The 17,378-nt window shown below is 53.1% G+C and overlaps 1 long non-coding RNA gene across 1 annotated transcript; it reads left to right on the forward strand.

Moving 5' to 3' along the window:
- Window positions 1-224: 224 nt before the first annotated feature.
- On the forward strand, window positions 225-14,414 carry LOC121480919. The gene is made up of 3 exons (XR_005985147.1): window positions 225-490; window positions 7,685-7,777; window positions 14,072-14,414. It is a non-coding gene; the product is annotated as an uncharacterized LOC121480919 (long non-coding RNA).
- Window positions 14,415-17,378: the final 2,964 nt, after the last annotated feature.

The following is a 17,378-nucleotide window of genomic DNA, read 5'->3' on the forward strand; positions in this document are numbered from 1 at the left end:
GGGGGCGGGGCGGGGCCGGGGCGGGGCGTGCGCCGCTCGGACGCACCGCGGCCGCCCCTCTGCAGGCGCAGTACACGCGCACGCACGCCGAGTCGCGCACCACGGCCCGCGGGGACCCGAGGCGCACAGCCCCCGCCGCCCCCTCCCAAGCGCCCGGGACAGTGGAGAACACGCGGAGGCAGGTGCGCCCACGCGCCCACGCGCCCACGCGCCCACGCCCAGCACCACACGTAAGCCAGGCCCGCCGTCGCTCACCCAGGCGTGCAACACGCGGGCTCCCGGTCACCCTCACAGACACACAGGCGGACCCTCTACCGCTCAGACAGACACAGGATCCTACATTCAGATGCGGCGCCTCCTGTGATCCTAGTGGAAGCCCCCCCCCAGGACTATGACGTCAGCGACACTGTGGCCCGGGCAGAGATGTGGCCAGGTGCACAGCCTCGCAGGACCTCCCCCACCCTTTCCCTCGGAAGGACCCTAAAGACAAGTGCGTGCTGGTGTCTGTGAATATGTGTGTGCTTGAGTGTGAGCCTGCCACGAGAGCCCATATCTCCTGAGTCTGCACTTACTCTTGGGCTTTTGCAATGGGGCCTTCTCAGGGCAGGCGGGCAGGAGGGAGGGAGGTACGGGCTGGGAGATAGGCTGGTTCCCCTTGACTACTCTGGCTAGTGAGGGGCAGAGGTGCTGGCATTCTCTCTGCAGGCTGGGTGTCCAAGACTTTCCTCGCCAGGTCCTCTGGGCCTACTGCTTCCTTGAGGTGCAGTCAGGGAGGTGGTTGCAGAGAGGGTGGTAGCTTCCCCTTCTCCATCTGGGAAAAGCACAGAACCCAGCTACAAGCCAACCACAGGCAAGATGTCAGGAAAGCCCCACTCTCTTTTTATCTGTAAAATGTTCCATATGTGTGATCAGTGTGTGTCCAGGGAATATATGTGCTTTGATGCTCTGTGATGTTCATAGTCTTTGTGTATGTCTGGGGTACTATGTCTGCTTTTGGACAGTGTGTATTCATGGTCACCGGTTTATGTATTCCTAGCCTCACACCCCTCACACAATATCACAGCCACACATAATAACTGTAGACACAGAAGGTGCTCATCCCACACACACAAAATGACCGTGAACATACACTTTAACACACACACACACACACACACACACACACTGAGCTTCTGAGAGAGGCCAATCCTTTGCATGCACAGACAGTAAACACTAAATGGAGTTGCCTTCTCAGTTCTCACAACTGCTGCCTAGGCGGCAGAGGGCAATCACCATGGCATGGAGGGCATCGCACTCCATGCCCTAGGCAGTGATAGAGTGACCCTGTGGCTGACTCAATCAGCTAATGAGTCTTCAAGCAGAGCACTGGCTGCTGCCCCCACCCCTGTGCTGTAGGCACATGTGTGACTCCGTGCCCATCGCACACACCATTGTTATCATTGGGAAGAGCATATGTGTGTGTGGCTGCGCGGGGAGGGGAGAACCTTGCCCTCAGAATCTGGGATCCACCTGGAGGTCTGGGCTGACCCCTGGATCCCATTCAGTCGAGGGAGAGGGGATTCTGTGGTAGGATGAAGATGTGCTCTGGTATTTCAGGCCACTGGGGATGGTAGGAGGATATTCCCCTCCTTGGGCCTGAGTCCCTCACTGGCCTTCCCTCCCTGATCCAGCCTTTCTGGTCCTGAACCCATTGGAGGAAAGGCTAGAGGACCCTGAAGAAGAAATCTCCTGAGCATCTCTGACCCACTGGGCAGGACCTGCCAGCAGGCCTGGCACCAAACCCCTGCTGAGGTGCCCAGGTGGGGGGTGCATGTGGCAATCAGACCCAATTTCATGCTCAAGGAGGATTCCTCTGGCTGCCTATGGGGCAGATCCGATTCCTCGGCTGCAGGGAGGGCTTGGTCAGAAATAATCAGCAACCAGGCTGTAGGGATGGGCCTCCTAGGTAGGATCCCACCTCAGGAGTACACAAGGGGGAGGCCTGCCTGTAGGACTAAAGAAAATGAGGATAGGAAAAAGCCTCCCCATCTGGACACACCTAGGGGGCCTCCAGGTGTGGGCTCAGAGGACCTCAGTGGTCCTCAGCTGGGCTGGGCCTTCCTTCCCCGCCAGCCTGTCCTGATCCATATCCTGCTGCATCGCTTAATATATGTGTATCCTTGGATAAGGTACTTAACCTTTGTAGGCCTAGGGCCCAACTTTAAAATGGGGATAAAATAATACCTTCCTCATAGGATACATATAAAGAAAATGTAAGGCATGTAGCAGGGTGGCTGGTCGATAGTAGGTACCCAAGCTGTGAGCACTGTGTTACTACTATTATTTTCAGAAGAGCAGACTGCAGAAGGACTCTAACAGCCAATGGTGTCTTGACATACCACCCCCATCCCCACCCCTGAACCCCAAACAGGAGGGAGGCTGGGGAGAAGGGACACATGGGGACCACTACAATTCCTCCCTCCCCCACTCAGGCTTATCACCTAGGAGAGCACAGAGGGGATGGGAGCCAGTCTGGGCAGCCTGCCCTGAGGGGAAGGGAGCCTAGCTACCCCCTTCCAGCCCAAGTACACGTCTGAGGAGTGGATGGGGAGAGGAGAAGCCAATCTGAAGTGGCTTAGCGGCTCAGTTGTTTCAGGCCAGAAGCCATTACCTTCCCGGAGAGAGAAGCCCATGGCCCATCTGAGGCTAGGGGCAGGGGCTAGTGGAGTACAGATTAGAATGAGACTCCAGCTCCGCCTGAGGCCTCCTTGCTTCCCCCCCTTCCCTTTCTCTGACCAGGTGAAGAGGCCAAGCCCAGCGGGCTCTTCTCCAGCCTGGGCATGGGTGGGCAAGTGGTCTCTGCCCACACCACCACCATAATTGATCGCACCTACTGGGTGCTAGGCCCCCAAGCATCTCCTGTTTACTTTGTGCCTTTGCCACAGCTGGACCCCAGCAGGGGCCTTTTCAAGAAAGTCATCCAATTATCTAGCCTGGGGGGCAAGACTTGGTAGTGGGAATCAGAGGATTTCCATATAGGGGGGTGCTGGGGTGGCTGCCTGCCGGGTGTGCACAGCAAGCATGCTGTTTTACGAAGATGCCCTCCTATCTAGGTGGATCGGCATCGCTGCAGATGAAGGCGAGAGCTAAAGCCACCAAGCCACTAAGGCACCACCCTGGGTTCAAGCTCAGGGAAAGCACTTGTCTACCAAATCCCAGGCCCAGAAGCCACTCGAATTCAAGATGGCGATCTTTTGAGTCACCCCCAACGTGGGTAAAGGGGGGCAGAGGTGAGCTTAAACCCTGGGTTTGGGCTGTGTGCCCATTCTTACCCAGGACTGGGGTTGTATCCAGCAGATTCTTCAGCAGCCTGCATCCAGAGCATCCTGGGGAGGACATCTTTTGCCTCTTCAGTAAGAGCCTCCCTCACCTTCGCCAGGTGCTGTGGAGCCTCTGAGTTGGGCCCGAACAGGTGCTCCTCCCAACTGATGCCACTGAGCCTTCTTCTACCTCATGCCCCTCCAGCTCCTATCCCCTGCCTCTGCTGCTCTTGGTCTCTCTGTTTCTATTTCTATCTCGCAGGGGCTCCTTGTTTCTGACTCTATCTCTCCATGAGCCTGTGAATCTGTATTTGAGTCTTTGTCTGATTCTGTATCTCTATCTGTATCTGCAACTCTCTCTCTCTGGCTCTTGCTTGTCTCTCTTTGCCTCTGCTTTCCTGTCTCTGAATCCTGGTGTTTCTCAGTCTGTGTCTCTCTATCCCTGTCTCCAGGCTTGTCTTTCACACTGGATAAGTCTCTATATGGCTCCAGGAGATCTTTATGGTCAGGTTCAAAGGTCACTGTAGCTCAAGAGCTGAATGGAGAGGGAAAGCTGGCTTGTTCTGAGGCTGGGAGACAGGGTGTCCTGGATGCTCAGTGTTCCCTCTGGGGGAGTTTTGTCCTCCAGAGTTTGCACTTGTACTCAGTCTGAGTCAGGTCAGAGATACTCTGAAAGTTTTCAAAGGCTTAGCCTCCCACTTTAGACTATTTCAAGGGCAGGGCTTTGTCTCTATTCAGACAGGTAGCCAATCTTTCTGTAGGCTCCAGCTTCTCTTTTATGCCATGAGAATCAGTAGAGATGGCTTTTGGAGTAAACACAAAACAAACAAGCAAAACCCAGGTTCAAATTCTGGACCTGGGATCCCTGGGTGGCGCAGCGGTTTGGTGCCTGCCTTTGGCCCAGGGCGCGATCCTGGAGACCCAGGATCGAATCCCACGTCAGGCTCCCGGTGCATGGAGCCTGCTTCTCCCTCTGCCTGTGTCTCTGCCTCTCTCTCGCTCTCTGTGTGACTATCATAAATAAATAAAAATTTTAAAAAAATAATAATAAAAAAAATAAAATCTTTAAAAAAAAAAAAAAAACAAATTCTGGACCTGCTATGAATACACTCCGTGATAACTGGTAAGTTATTTGATTTCTCCCAGCCAGGGACATTCTCCTCATCAGTGGGGATACGAGCAGTGCCTATCTCTCCAGATTATGGTGAAGATAAAGTGAGATCATGACTAATACACTTGACAGAGCCTGATTCAAGAACTGGAAGTCATTTTTATTGGGTTCCCCCATTTGCTTATAGAGCCCAACAGAAGCATAGGCCCATAGGATCTTGCTGAATGAATACAGATTTTCTCGTTGTTCATTTCCCTACTTTCTTTCTGTCTTTCTCTGTCTCAGTGCTTGGACAGGATGGGTCATAAGAGCCACTTGAGCACCCTCTATGTACTCAGCCTTGATCCTTGCTCTACAGGTGGGGACAGGCTCTGTAAATCATAATGAGATCCAAATGTGGGGTTTGGCCCAGCAAGTTGGGATGGTTGTTGTGAAGTCTTAGGCTCTGAAAATAGTAAGACACTCTGAAAATTACAATGGGATCTGTAACAGCAATAGGCTCAGACATCAGGGAGGGGATGTGCTCTACAGATGGTAATGGGCTCTGTAAACATTGATGAGTTTGGCATACAATTTCAGGCTCTGCAGATAATGCTAGGCTCTGCAAACAATAATGGGCCTGGTGAATAGGAACAGGTTCTGCAAATGGTAATGGGCTTTGCGAATAGTGATGGGAGTGGCAAGTCATGAAAAAACTGAAGACTAGTTCTTACCTGTAGAGAACAAGGGGGGAACCTGTGGATCCCTAAAGAGCAAGACTCTGTCTCAGTACCACGGACAGCAAGATCCACCCGCTTCCAGGCTCCACTAGGCTCATCTGTCCATTGTTTTCATTGTGTGTTGATGTGTGTTGGGGTCAGGGATGGAGGTGGGGGGTGTCCTGGAGAAGAAATGGGACAAGGAGAGGAATGAGTCTGTGTCTCCACCCTCAAGCCTTCTAGTAGGCTGAGAAGACAGACTTCTAAGATGCCAAATGGAGGGGATTGTGTCTGTATTGACAAATCTGCTCTCAGCCAAGCTATTTGTGAGGTAGAAGATGTCTTTCCACATTAGAGGCTCTCAGAATGCTAAAAGGGTGTTTAAACCATACTGGGCCTCCTGGGGAAACTGAGAAGTCAGCTTTGCAAAGCACGTCTTGCCGGCTCCAGCTGACCTTAAATTCTGGCTGGTACCTGAATAGCTTTGTAGCAATTTAAATTTCTCTGTCCGTCTTTTCCAGGTCTGGCCATATTAACAGATCTGTATGTCAGGGAACATTCATACCTCTCGGAGCACAGGGCCTAGGGAGGGCAAAAGCAAGACTCTGTTCTGGGTAGGCTGTGAGTAACCATGCTGAGGAACCAGTAGGGGTTGAGACTGGCATGGGACGATGACCATGCAGGTGAGACAGCCATGGAGATGGCGGTGGTGGTAATGTGCTAATAGAGGTGGGGAGAGAGTAGGGGGTGTTGATAATCGTGGAGGTGACAGGGAAGTGATGGCGATGGCCAAAAGGTGGCAGTACTATAGGCAAGGAAGTAAGCCCCAGTTGGAGATAGCTTGGTAGAGAAGCTAAGAATTTGGCCTGCGTTTGACTTCTGGTTCTGACGTTTGCTAGCTGTGTGACTATAGGCAAGTTATTTACCTTTTCTCTGCCTCAGTTTCCTTATCTATAAGATAGAGATAATAATAATCCCTACTTCATCAAGGGCTAAATGAGTTCACATGTAAAATACTACCCCCCCAAAACACACACACACACACACACACACACACACACACACACACACCATGTAAAATACTTAGAGCAGGGACATCTGGGTGGTTCAGTTGGTTAAACATCTGGCTTTGGCTCAGGTCAGGGTCCTGGGATCCAGCCCCATAGGCTCCCTGCTTCTCTCTCTTCCTTTACCCCTTCTCCCCATTCATGTGCTCTCTCTTGCTCTGCTCTCTCCCTCAAATAAATAAATAAAATCTTAAAAATAAAATAAAATAAAATACTTAGAGCAGCACCTGGCACGGGGTACTATGTCAGTGACAGCTGCCATTGCTCTTAAGGAAGGGGGGACAGTAATGATGAGGACGGAGATGGTGGCAGTGATGTTGATAATGGTGAGGGCACGGATGGTAAAAACAACCCTGCAGTTTATGGAGTGCTGACCACGTGCCCTGCTATTGGAAGCACTTTGCATGTAGTAACTTGAATCCTCTTAACCCTATGAGGTGGCTAATAACCCCATTTAAAAGGTGATAAAACACCTTTAGGCACAGAAGTGTTGAAATACCTGATGGAAGGTACACAGCTGGTAATTAGAGGAGCTCCAGAGCTATGCCCTTGACTCCTTGCTGGCTGGAGACCCTGGCAGACTTGGGGATAGCAAGGGTGAGTGCTGGGGGCGTGGGAAGGATGGTGATGGAGGGAGCTCAGCATTGGTAATGGTGACAACAGAAGTGATGACAGCCCAGCCGTGGTGGGGGAGGGGGGGTGCGGGGGGGGGGGTGGGCAGTGAGGTCCTGCTCCAAGAACACCCCCTGGCCAAGCTCCCAGCAGGGCTCAGGGCTCCCAGGCAGCGAGATGGGTTAGGAACCCACAGTTTCGGCCGCTGAGAAGAGAAGGGGTGGGCTGGGGCTTTCCATTTCTCCACGGTCCCATCCTTCTGGGACTTGGCCTCCTTGGATCCGGATCTGGGAACTACCCAGCCCAAGCTACCTACCCCCTCCAGGAACTGGTCCGGCAGCACTAATGGCAGGGGCGAGCCACCCAGCCCATCCTAGAACTCTCCCGTTTGCGGCTGCGAGGGGGAAGCCTTAATAGAGACTCGGCCTCTGCGCCGCTGCTCTCCGCCTGCCATCCCGTCCCTATTATCAGCACCATCAGCGGCGGCAAATGACACTCTCGGAATCTTGACTCCAATCTGATGCGTGGTCCCCCGGGCCGTGGAGCGGTGCAGGCCAGCCAGGCTGGGGGGCTGGGGAGGGGCTGCGCGGTAATAGGATGTGGCTGAGGATGGTCTATTAGCAGCACTGCTGATGAGCCCCCTTCCCAGCCCCTGGGGTCCCCATCCCTGCTCAGCCAGGCACCAAAGAAGCCTGGGGGGCGGGGGGGGGCGAGGTGGGAGGCTGCTGGGGGTTTGGCTGGGCCATCTTTAAGCCTGGACACCAGGCTCCCTTGGGAGCTTGTGGGTGGGGAAAGGGAAGTTGGAGAAATGAGGCCACTCAGACAGTGTCTTAGACCATGTGTCTGGGGAGGAGAAGAGTTGGTCTGAAGGTGGATGATCTTTCCTTTTCAACCTAGGAGTGTCCCAGGGCCCAGGGTTTGGAGGGAGCCTCAAGAAGCATCCCATCCAGCCTTCCTTCTACAGAATCTTCTTGAACTCTCCCAGGCATGGTAAGCTCAGCATCTCCCCAGCCCCCTTGTTGCTTTAGTGCTCCCTTATTTGGGATCCTGATTGGCTTTTCTTGGTCCCTGAGGTCCCCTAAGAAGCAGTCACCTCACGACCAAGACAACCTCACGGGATTTGGGGACAGAAGATCTGTATCAAGTCTGCTCACCTGGTCCTCACCCCTCTCCATGGCCATAGATCTTCTGGCCTTTATGTATTGTGTGTGTGTGAAGGTTCTAAGAGGCTGGGAGCCCGATGGCTGGACCCGTTCCTGGGCCCCTGAGAGGCAGGGGAGGTAGTGGGCAGGGCCCTGGGAGGGTGCAGGACACCCAAGTCCTAGCCTGGCTTGTCTGCCAGGTGACGATGGGGGAGTTACACTTGCTCACCCAGCCTCCTCCCCGCATCTCCACCTCCAAGGGCCCTTCCTGACAAAGGGAAATAATGAACCTGGCTTCTCTCAGGTGGCTGGGCAGATAAATGCTTTGGGAGGCAGAAATCATGAATTTGGCACTGGACAATCTGAGAGTAGGGTCTAACTAATACCCACTCCACCCGCACATACACAGCACTAAGCAGGTGGAGGAAGATGAGGCTAAGAGCAGAAAGTGAACTTGCCCCCTCACTTCCTTGGCCTAGCTGTCAGTGTGGGGTGCACCACGAAGGGGTCTTTTCTGCCCTAAGGGTACCTGGCAGACTAGAAGCCTGAGCACCCCTGCCTCTATCCCAGCTGGACAGGGCTCCCTCTGGGCTTTGATATGGGAGAGAGAGGCTGAACCCAGCTGAAAAAGGATCCCTGGGTCCAGCAGAGGTGGAGGAGTGGGAAGGAGAGGAGCCCAGGTCCTGGCTCACAACCACAGGTCTTCCCCTCCCCCCAGGCCTGGGCTTCCGACCACAGCACCGAGCTCAATCTGTTCTGCCCAGTGCCCCTGCCATGCCCCACAGTCCAGAGGCCACAGACATCCTGGCTGTTTGCCTCTGCTGCGTGCCTGCCCTCAGTGCCCCAGCAGAGGCCTGGCCATCAGTCACAGGGCTGGCTGGACACACGGTTGGATGTGGCCCAGCAGATGGCAGGCGGCAGGGGGCACTTGACTCCTGCTCATGAGCCCTTGGTGGCCTCTTTTCACTCTGCATCTTTCCTGCCCCCTTTGCTCTTCCCCAGCTCACCTGTGTCCTCACCTGTACATTGCTCTCCTTTTCTCATCACCTGTGCCCATCTCACCTGTCTTCTCACCTGTGCCCCTCTGATCTGCCCCCCTCTCTCCTCCCTCCTCAGACTTCTCTCCCTTCCCCTCCTCCCCAGTCAGTCACCTCCTCTCTTTGCCATTCTCCTGTTAGTCTCCCTCAGCCCCTTAGGGACCCAAAAGCCAAGATTCAGCCTATGGAACTCCATCTCCCTAACAACTGCTCCTATAGCCAGGCTATTGCCTTCTCCAGGTGGCTGCCAGTGGGAAATTGGGAGCCCAAGCAGGACACGTTTTTTTGACTCAACCAAGGGCATCCAGAGGTGGGAGGTGAGAGGAAGAGGCCTTGGGTGATTGGGGCCCGGCAGGCAGCTCCCAAAGGATCCTGGCTGGGGAGCCCTGGGGAGAGGGCGCAGTTCTGGAGGTCAGACAGCAGGGGGCGCCCAATCCTTGCTCTAGTCTCAGAACCCACCGCGGGAGTCGCTCAGAGCTAGAATGATCCAAAGACCTAAGTGTTGAGTACACTGTGGGTGGGAACCCTCAGAAAGGTGCCAGCTTTGTCCTGGTCTGAAGTTGGCCTTGTATTGTTAGCTTTTTAAAGAAACTTGCCTGTTTCTTAGAATAACTACTCTATTTGAAATCCTGCAAGGATTGAACTTGGGACCTCAGACCTCTGGGGAGAGGGAGGAGGAAGAGGTGCTGGCATTCCTTGGAGAGGGCCATCTCCCTGCCCTCCAGCCCCCTTAGGAGCACTTTCCTCTCATCTACAGGCAGTGTCCTCCCTCCCTGGACTTCACCCCTACATCAGCTGGGGAGGCAGTAAGCGCACCTCAGGCCCATGGTGTCCCCAACGGACCTGTCTGGTGCTCAGGGGTGCAGAAGCGAGGGAGGGGCTGGGTGGGTAGACCATCTCTGTGTAGCAGTGCGGCTGTGTCTGTGACATTTTAATATATAATGTGTGCATGTGAGTGCACAGGTGTGTGTGTGTGTGTGAGAGAGAGAGAGAGAGAGGAGAGAGAGAGAGAGAGAGAGAGAGAGAGAGAGAGAGAGAGAGAGAGAGAGAAGCACACCAAGGTTCCTTAGGTTCTTTGCTCAGTGAAACCTCTGCCAGGTGCTGTGGTGGCACCCCTCCCCCCACACTCCTTCAAGAACGGCCTGAATCTGGGTGTGGGGTCAAAGCAAGTGTGAGTGACATTGACTCCAGCTGCATGGAGAGGCCTCTTGGGACCTGCACCACCATCCTCTTTGTCCTCACTACCTAAAAGCCCACATAAGTTTAGGAGGGAAGGCCCAGCCTCAGGACTTGAATAATATCATAATAATTATGGCTCTGGGTGGGGCAGCATGAAGGGCCTAGAAATGGCTTGGAGAGGACCCAGGCATCTAGAGACAGGGGGTGCCAGAGCAGACTTCCTGAAGGGGGCTCAGCCTGATGGCGAGGGGTCTTTTAGACAGCTCTGCGAGCTGGCAGGCAGGAGGGGTGGGCTGGCACAGTCATTTCAGGACCCAGAGATACCTTTCTAGGCCTCCCATTATGCTGGGAACTGGAACTGAGCTCCTCGGTGTAACACCCCCTCCGCCCTAAGCAGGCCATGGGAGGTTGGTAAATATCGTAATCAGATTAGTGGAGTGGAGGCGGCGGAGGCTATGGTGGGAAAATGCTTCGGGCTGGCCAGGCCCCCACCCCTCTCCTGGGAATGCAGCCCTCTTGCCTTGCCCTGTCCCTCCGCGAGGGCCCCAAAGTCACCCTGGCTCTTCAGTGGTCTCTGCTGGCCCCAGGTGATCCCACCTGGCACCTGGCTCTCCCTGGATCTGGTGGAGATTTCGGAGTCCTCGGGGAGAGATGGAGCAGCAGAGAGCCCGGCCCTGCTGACGCCCCCTGCCCCAGTGAAGCTGGTCCTCTGGGCCGCTCCCTCAGCCAGCAGGGCCCCTGCCCTTTCTTCTGGCCACCACAATGATGTGCTTACCTGTGAGCCTGGGCTGACGCCAGGATCCCAGGGTGATCTTGGCTGGAGGGGGTGTCTTGTGGGAGGCGCAGGGGTTCATCAAGGTTGAGTCAGAGTCATTTCCCTCTTCAGTCTTCTCCATGGCCAAGCTGAGGACTGGTCAGATGGAGTGGAATGGGGCAGAGAGCCAGGCACACCGGGGAAATGGCAGGGGCATCAGGTCAGACAGGGGGTTGGGCAGGGCTGGGAGATCTCTGAGGCAGGAGTGGGGGTCTCGGGGGAAGAGAGCGGGGGAAGAGAGCCAGAGGGCCCTGAGGCTGGAGAGTTAGGGGCTGGGGAGGAGAGGTGGAGACATTGGGAGTCCGGGAGGTATTAGGGGACAGAGGATTGGGAGCTAAAGGATTCGAGCCTGGGATGCTGAGAAATGGGATACTGGGAGACTTGGATGCTAAAGTCAAGGAGCCACGTGTTGAGGGACCAGGGTTCCAAGACCTGAAAAGAGGGTAAGGTGTTCGGGGCTGAGGGACCACCCAGTGGAGCTGAGCTGGGACAGAAAAATAGAGGAGCACATTGTCACTGAGAGGGAGAGGAGTCCCCAGGTGGACAGGAGGAAGTGCCGAAGGTCCCCGGCCAGGCCTCCCACATCCCCCCATGGCCAAGATGGGGCCACTGGGGCAGTGGCAGGCCTTTCCTTTTCGGGCTGTCAGAGCGGGTTAGGCTCCGGGAATTGGTTCCCTGGATCATCTCCTGGGAGCCAGCCCCTCCTGGCAGCTTTGTTTGGCGAAAGCGCAGGGATTAGTGGGGCTGCCCCCACACCACCTCCCGGCCGCCAGCTCCTGGCGCTTTCATCCCTGAAGGTCGCTAAAGCCGCAGTACTTTGAGATTAGGCCCCACAAAGGGGCCCCTTGTGCTCCAGCCAAGCCTGGGGGGCAGGGAGGGGAGGGGGTCCCAAGAACTCGGCCTAGACTGAGCCCCTGAGACAAATCCTTCCCTTCCTCCCTGGAGCATCACGGAGGGTTCCCCTGGCCAAAGGCCGAAGACCCCTCCCATCTCTGCCCCCAGCTCAGAGACTGTCTCCAGTGGACCCTGGCAAGGGGACATTCAGGCCAGTTAGAGGTGACCCCCCGGCCTCATCAGCTCTGCCAGCATGTCAGCATCCACCTGTGGTCATCTCAGGCTAGAGCTGAAGGGGGTGGAGGGCAAGGAGGGGTGGGGGTACCCAGGGTAAAGGTCAGAGTGAGTCTAGGACCACAGACTGAAAAAGGGCATCTGTCTAACCTGCCATACAGCAGATGGGGAGACCAGCCAGGGCTGGGGAGAGAAAGGGGCTTGTCCTGGGTCATTCCAAGTCACTGGCAGACCTGAGGCAGAGATGAGGTGAGCTCCCTCTTTTACCTGGTGTCTGAGCCCAGGTCAGGGGTCAGCAGGTGTTCCTCTGCACTGCTTTGTGCCTCTTGCACAGAACAGAGTGATATTTTTAAAATGCGGGGTCCCGCATAAAGTTGCCAGCCATTAATTTTGCCATATGAGGTCCCTGAAGGAAAGTTACCAACTGTTCTCAGTCTCATTTCATAAAAGAAAGGATATCGGAACATCAAAAAAGTTGAAAAGACATCATATCAGAATGGAGAGGATAGAGCTTCATATTGAATAGGTGTAGCTTTTTGCACAACTTCCTCTAAAATTTTTACTTTTTTTAATTTTTTTTATTTTTATTTATTTATTTTTTTTACTTTTTTTTTAAATTTTACTTTTCTCTTGTTTGGGCAAACCATCTTAGGACTCCTGGACCAGGTGCACATGGAGAGGGTACCTGCCCCAAGGGGCTGGGGTGTGTCCAGGACCCAGGCCTGCCTACCTCTCAAGGGCCAGGGGCAGGTGGGGGCGCTAGTTGCTTCATGTCTCACCCTGGGGAGGTGGAGCCAAGGGCCAGTGGGACTGGGCTGCTTCTCTGTTCGGTGAGAGCAGGCTTCACCTTGTCCCCCTCATCACCAAGGAGACCTAGGAAGAGGAGGGGGAGGGAGCAGGCCTGACCGCGGGTCGATAGAAGAAAATTTCTTCCTGTCTTCTTGCTCATAAAATGTTTGTGGCCAACATATTGCACAACATTCCCAGAGAGGCCACAAAAGGCAGAGCTGGGCTGGCAGGGTCAAATGGAGCTCATGGAGCCCAGCCTGTCTGCTTAGCCCTCCACCGGGCCTGCCTGAGGGGATCAGGACAGGGAGGGGCCCAGGGGCACTGGGGCGCTGGTGGTGGCTATATGGGCTTAGCTTGAGGAACATCAAAGATGTTCGATAAATTCCTTGTGAGAAATTGTCCACAGGGAGGGATCCGCCAATGAGAGGTAGGAACTGATGGTATCAGCTGAAACTCATGTGGGATTTATAACATACCAGGTACTGTGCTGTGAACTCATGTAACCCTTATGACAACCCTAGGAGGTAAGTGCTATTATTTCCCCCATTTTACATATAAGAACACTGAGGCACAGAGGTTGGGTGACTTGCCCACAGTCACACAGCTAGTCTGGCTCCATGGCCATGCTTGGAATTACTGTGCAATTATACTGTTATACTGTGGCCCTGAGCAAGGGTTACCTCTGTGTGTCCACCATCACCTGGCCATGCCTTCCTCACCTCGGGATGCTCCATGGTTTTCCTGGGGTTTGTTTGGAAGCATCAAGAGATGCTTGCCATTTTGCAGACACTGGGTAGAATGGAAGCATCCTCTTGCTTAGTTGTGGTAGTTTAAGAAATATGTCCACAGGGATGCCTGGGTGGCCCAGCGGTTGAGAGTTTGCCTTTGGTTCTGGGTGTGATCCTGGAGTCCCGGGATCGAGTCCCACACCGAGCTTCCTGCATGGAGCCTGCTTCTCCCTCTGCCTGTGTCTCTGCCCTTCTCTCTCTCTCTCTCTCTCTCTCTCTCTCTCTGTGTGTTTCTCATGAATAAATAAATAAAATCTTTTTAAAAAAAGAAATAATGTTCCCAGATTCTTTGATACTTCTTCCTTTGAGTGGTGGAAGTTCACTGTCCTCTCCTTGAGTGTGGGTTGGACTCAGTGACTTGCTTACCAAGACAAGAACATAGCAGAAGTGATGGGATGTCACTTTTGAGATTAGGTATAAAAGATTACAGCCTCTATTTTGACCTCTCTCGCTCTCTCATATTCCAGCCACCATTTAATAAGAAAGAAGTCCAGGCTACCTTGCTGAAGAGCCTGCATGGAGGAGAACTGAGGCACCGCAGCTGACAGCCAGCACCAAATGCCAGCCATGCCAAGAAGCCCTCTTGGAAGAGATCCTCCAGCCCCAGTCAAGACTTCAGAGGGTGTAGCCCAACCAATACAACTGCCATCCAAAAGACATCCCCAGGCCAGAACCAGCTAAGCTGCTCCTGGATTCCTGCCCCTCAGAAACTGTGATATAATATAGGTGTCCTTCGCTTTATTGAGCTTTGCTTTATTTCAGTTTGTCGATACTCTGTTCTTTTTATGAATTGAAGGATTGTGGCAACCCTGCATCAAGCAAGTCTATCAATGCCATTTTTTTTCAACAGCATTTGCTCACTTCATGTCTGTGGCACACTTTGGTAATTCTTACAAGATTCCAAATCTTTTTGTCATTATTATATTTCTTAGCGTGGTCTGTGATCAGTGAGTGTGACCTGCTGAAAGCTCAGATGATCATTGGCATTTTTTAGCAATAAAGTATTTTTAATAAGGATATGTACATTGTTTTTTATTTTTTAAAGATTTTATTTATTTATTCATGACAGATAGAGAGAGAGAGAGAGAGAGAGAGAGGCAGAGACACAGGCAGAGGGAGAAGCAGGCTCCACGCAGGGAGCCCGATGTGGGACTTGATCCCAGGTCTCCAGGATCACACCCCGGGCTGAAGGCGGTGCTAAACCGCTGGGCCACTGGGGCTGCCCTATTTTTATGTTTTTAGAATATTTTATTTATTTATAAATAATCACACAGAGAGAGGCAGAGACATAGGCAGAGGGAGAAGCAGGCTCCCCTCAGGGAGCCTGAGATGTGGGACTTGATCCCATGCCCTGAACCAAAGGCAGATGCTCAACTACTGAGCCACCCAGGTGTCCCTGTACATTGTTTTTTAGATATAATGCTACTACTCACTTAACAGACTACAATATAGTAAAAACATAACTTTTATATGCACCAGGAAACCCAAAATTCGTTTGACTTGCTTCATTGAGATATTTGTTCTATTGTGGTGGTCTGGAACTGAACTTGCAAAATATCCCTGAGGTGTGCCTGTAAATTGTTTGTTTTAAGCCACCTAAGTTTAGGAGTCCTCTGTTATGCAACGACGGAAAACTGATACATTTGGCCAATCTCATGGTCTGGAATCTCCCCATTAGAGCTTCACCTATGGTTGGGTTAAGTCCCTGTCTCCTCCATGTCTACCCCCCAGTCCTGAGATAAGTAACAACTGCTAATGCTGATTTGCTGAATCAGTTAATGGTCCCAGGATGGTTAAGTGATGCCATTCTGGAAATGGCATGTGGCCACTTAATCATTCTGAACCCACCCAGGCTGGGGGTGGTCACCAATGAGCAGTTTTGACAGAATTATGTGACTTTACAGCTTTCTCATACAGTGGCTTCCAGACCCCCCAGCCTCACCCCCCACTTTAGTTGACAGCAAAGGTCCAGGGCAGTCATGGGGATGAGGCCCTGGGGAGAGCTGGATTGACTGGAGTCGGGCCCAGATTCCACAGATCCCATCTCTGGCTCTGACACTCCTGGCCTCTTTCCATTCCTCGCCCAGTAGTGGCCATAGCTGCATTCATGAGACCCACTGCCCCCCTTCAGCATCTTCCAACCTCTTTTCAGAGTCCCCATTCTAGGCTGGCCACCGACCCTGAGTCACCAGCTAGTGTGATGTGATCGTGCACATCTCAGGGCCATGGTGCACATATGTGAGTGTAAGATGTGAGGTGGGAAACATTTGTATGTGGACATATGCACTGGTGGCTTTCGTGAAGCATGCATTTGTGCAAATGTGCATTTGATTTGGGTTTCTGGGTGGAAAGGAATGTGTATGCTCTTGTACTTCTGTGCATACCTGGGAGAGTGTGTGTATACATACCTGAGGATCCGAGGATCTGCACAATGGCTTTATAGGGGCCTGTGTGCTTCAGTCAGTGTGCCTGTGTTTACTGCAACTGGGATGTGTGGCTGTGTGTCTGGCTTTCTCGGGCCAGGTACCAGCACTAGAAGCGCCTGGACTGCGGTCCTTAAAGGGTTAAGGGAAACAGGAGCCGCCATAACTCTTAATCATAGCTTTGCAAGCTTAGCCAGTGCCCCTGTTGAAAAATGTTTCAAAAAGCAAAATAAATGATCTTTTAGTTACAGAAGTATTGATTTTGCCCACATCTAGTAATAAAGAGCAAGTCACCTGTAGCTAAAACTCTTGTAAAATATATTTTATACTCTAATAGTCTGCAGATAGAGTCACCCGCTGAGCACAGATGACAAATCTCCCCAGCGCGGCCTGCGCCCCCCATATTTCACGTCAGGGACGCAGTGGTGGCGCAGGCAGCGACATAGCTGGGTCTCCCTGAGGGTGAAGACACGGCCTAGTTGGCTACAGGAAAAGAAGAAAGTCAGGTTCCTGGCACATGGTCCATTCCCCTGCCCCCACCTGGGCACTCAGCACCAACCTGGGTCATGGTAGAGGTTCAAGACCTCCTGTCCTTCAGAGAGAGTGCCCATCCTCTATCCAAATCCCTTAGAAGGGGCGCCACGACCCCCCCCCCCCCCCCCGCCAGTTCTCAGAGCCTGGCCACATCTCTCCTCTCTGTATTACCCAGCTACAGAGGCTGACAGTGTGGAAATGTTGAGGATCTAGGAGAAGAGTCAACAATGGGGTGGGGGCTCCTTCCTGGTTTGAAGCCAGCTACCCTAGGTATGCACTGACATGTCCACACATATGCCACTTGCTGCCCACCCCCAGGCCTCCATGTACACTCAAAAAGACACACTTGGCCCCCAGTGCATACATATATCCAGAGGGACACACTTGACATCCCCCCACCTGCACAAGTATACACCACTTGGCTTTATCTGTACAAGACACACACACCCAGCAGCTCACCTAGGACACATCCAGTCCCTTCATGGGGATCTGCCATATGTCTAAAGAACCACATCCACCCTACCCAGAGGATTTTTAAAAAGGAAGATTTCTGTCTGAAATGATCAAATAGTCACTTTGCTTTTGGGGCCCGAATATGTGGCATGCTCTTCTCTCATTATCTTTTATACATAGATAAATCTGGCCAAACACACCTCCTTTCATTTATAGCTCTCCCCACCCCTCCCTGCAGGTGGGAGAGGAGTTGCTTAAGAAGGGTGCCCAGATCTCCTCGCCTCCTTTACTTCCAGAGGGGGTGCATCCAGAGATGAAGCCGAGGCCTGGGAGGCCACACACCTGGTTCCAGTCCCTCTTCTGC

The sequence above is a fragment of the Vulpes lagopus genome, chromosome 23 (assembly GCF_018345385.1).
Source record: "Vulpes lagopus strain Blue_001 chromosome 23, ASM1834538v1, whole genome shotgun sequence".
Classification (NCBI taxonomy): Eukaryota; Metazoa; Chordata; class Mammalia; order Carnivora; family Canidae; genus Vulpes; species Vulpes lagopus.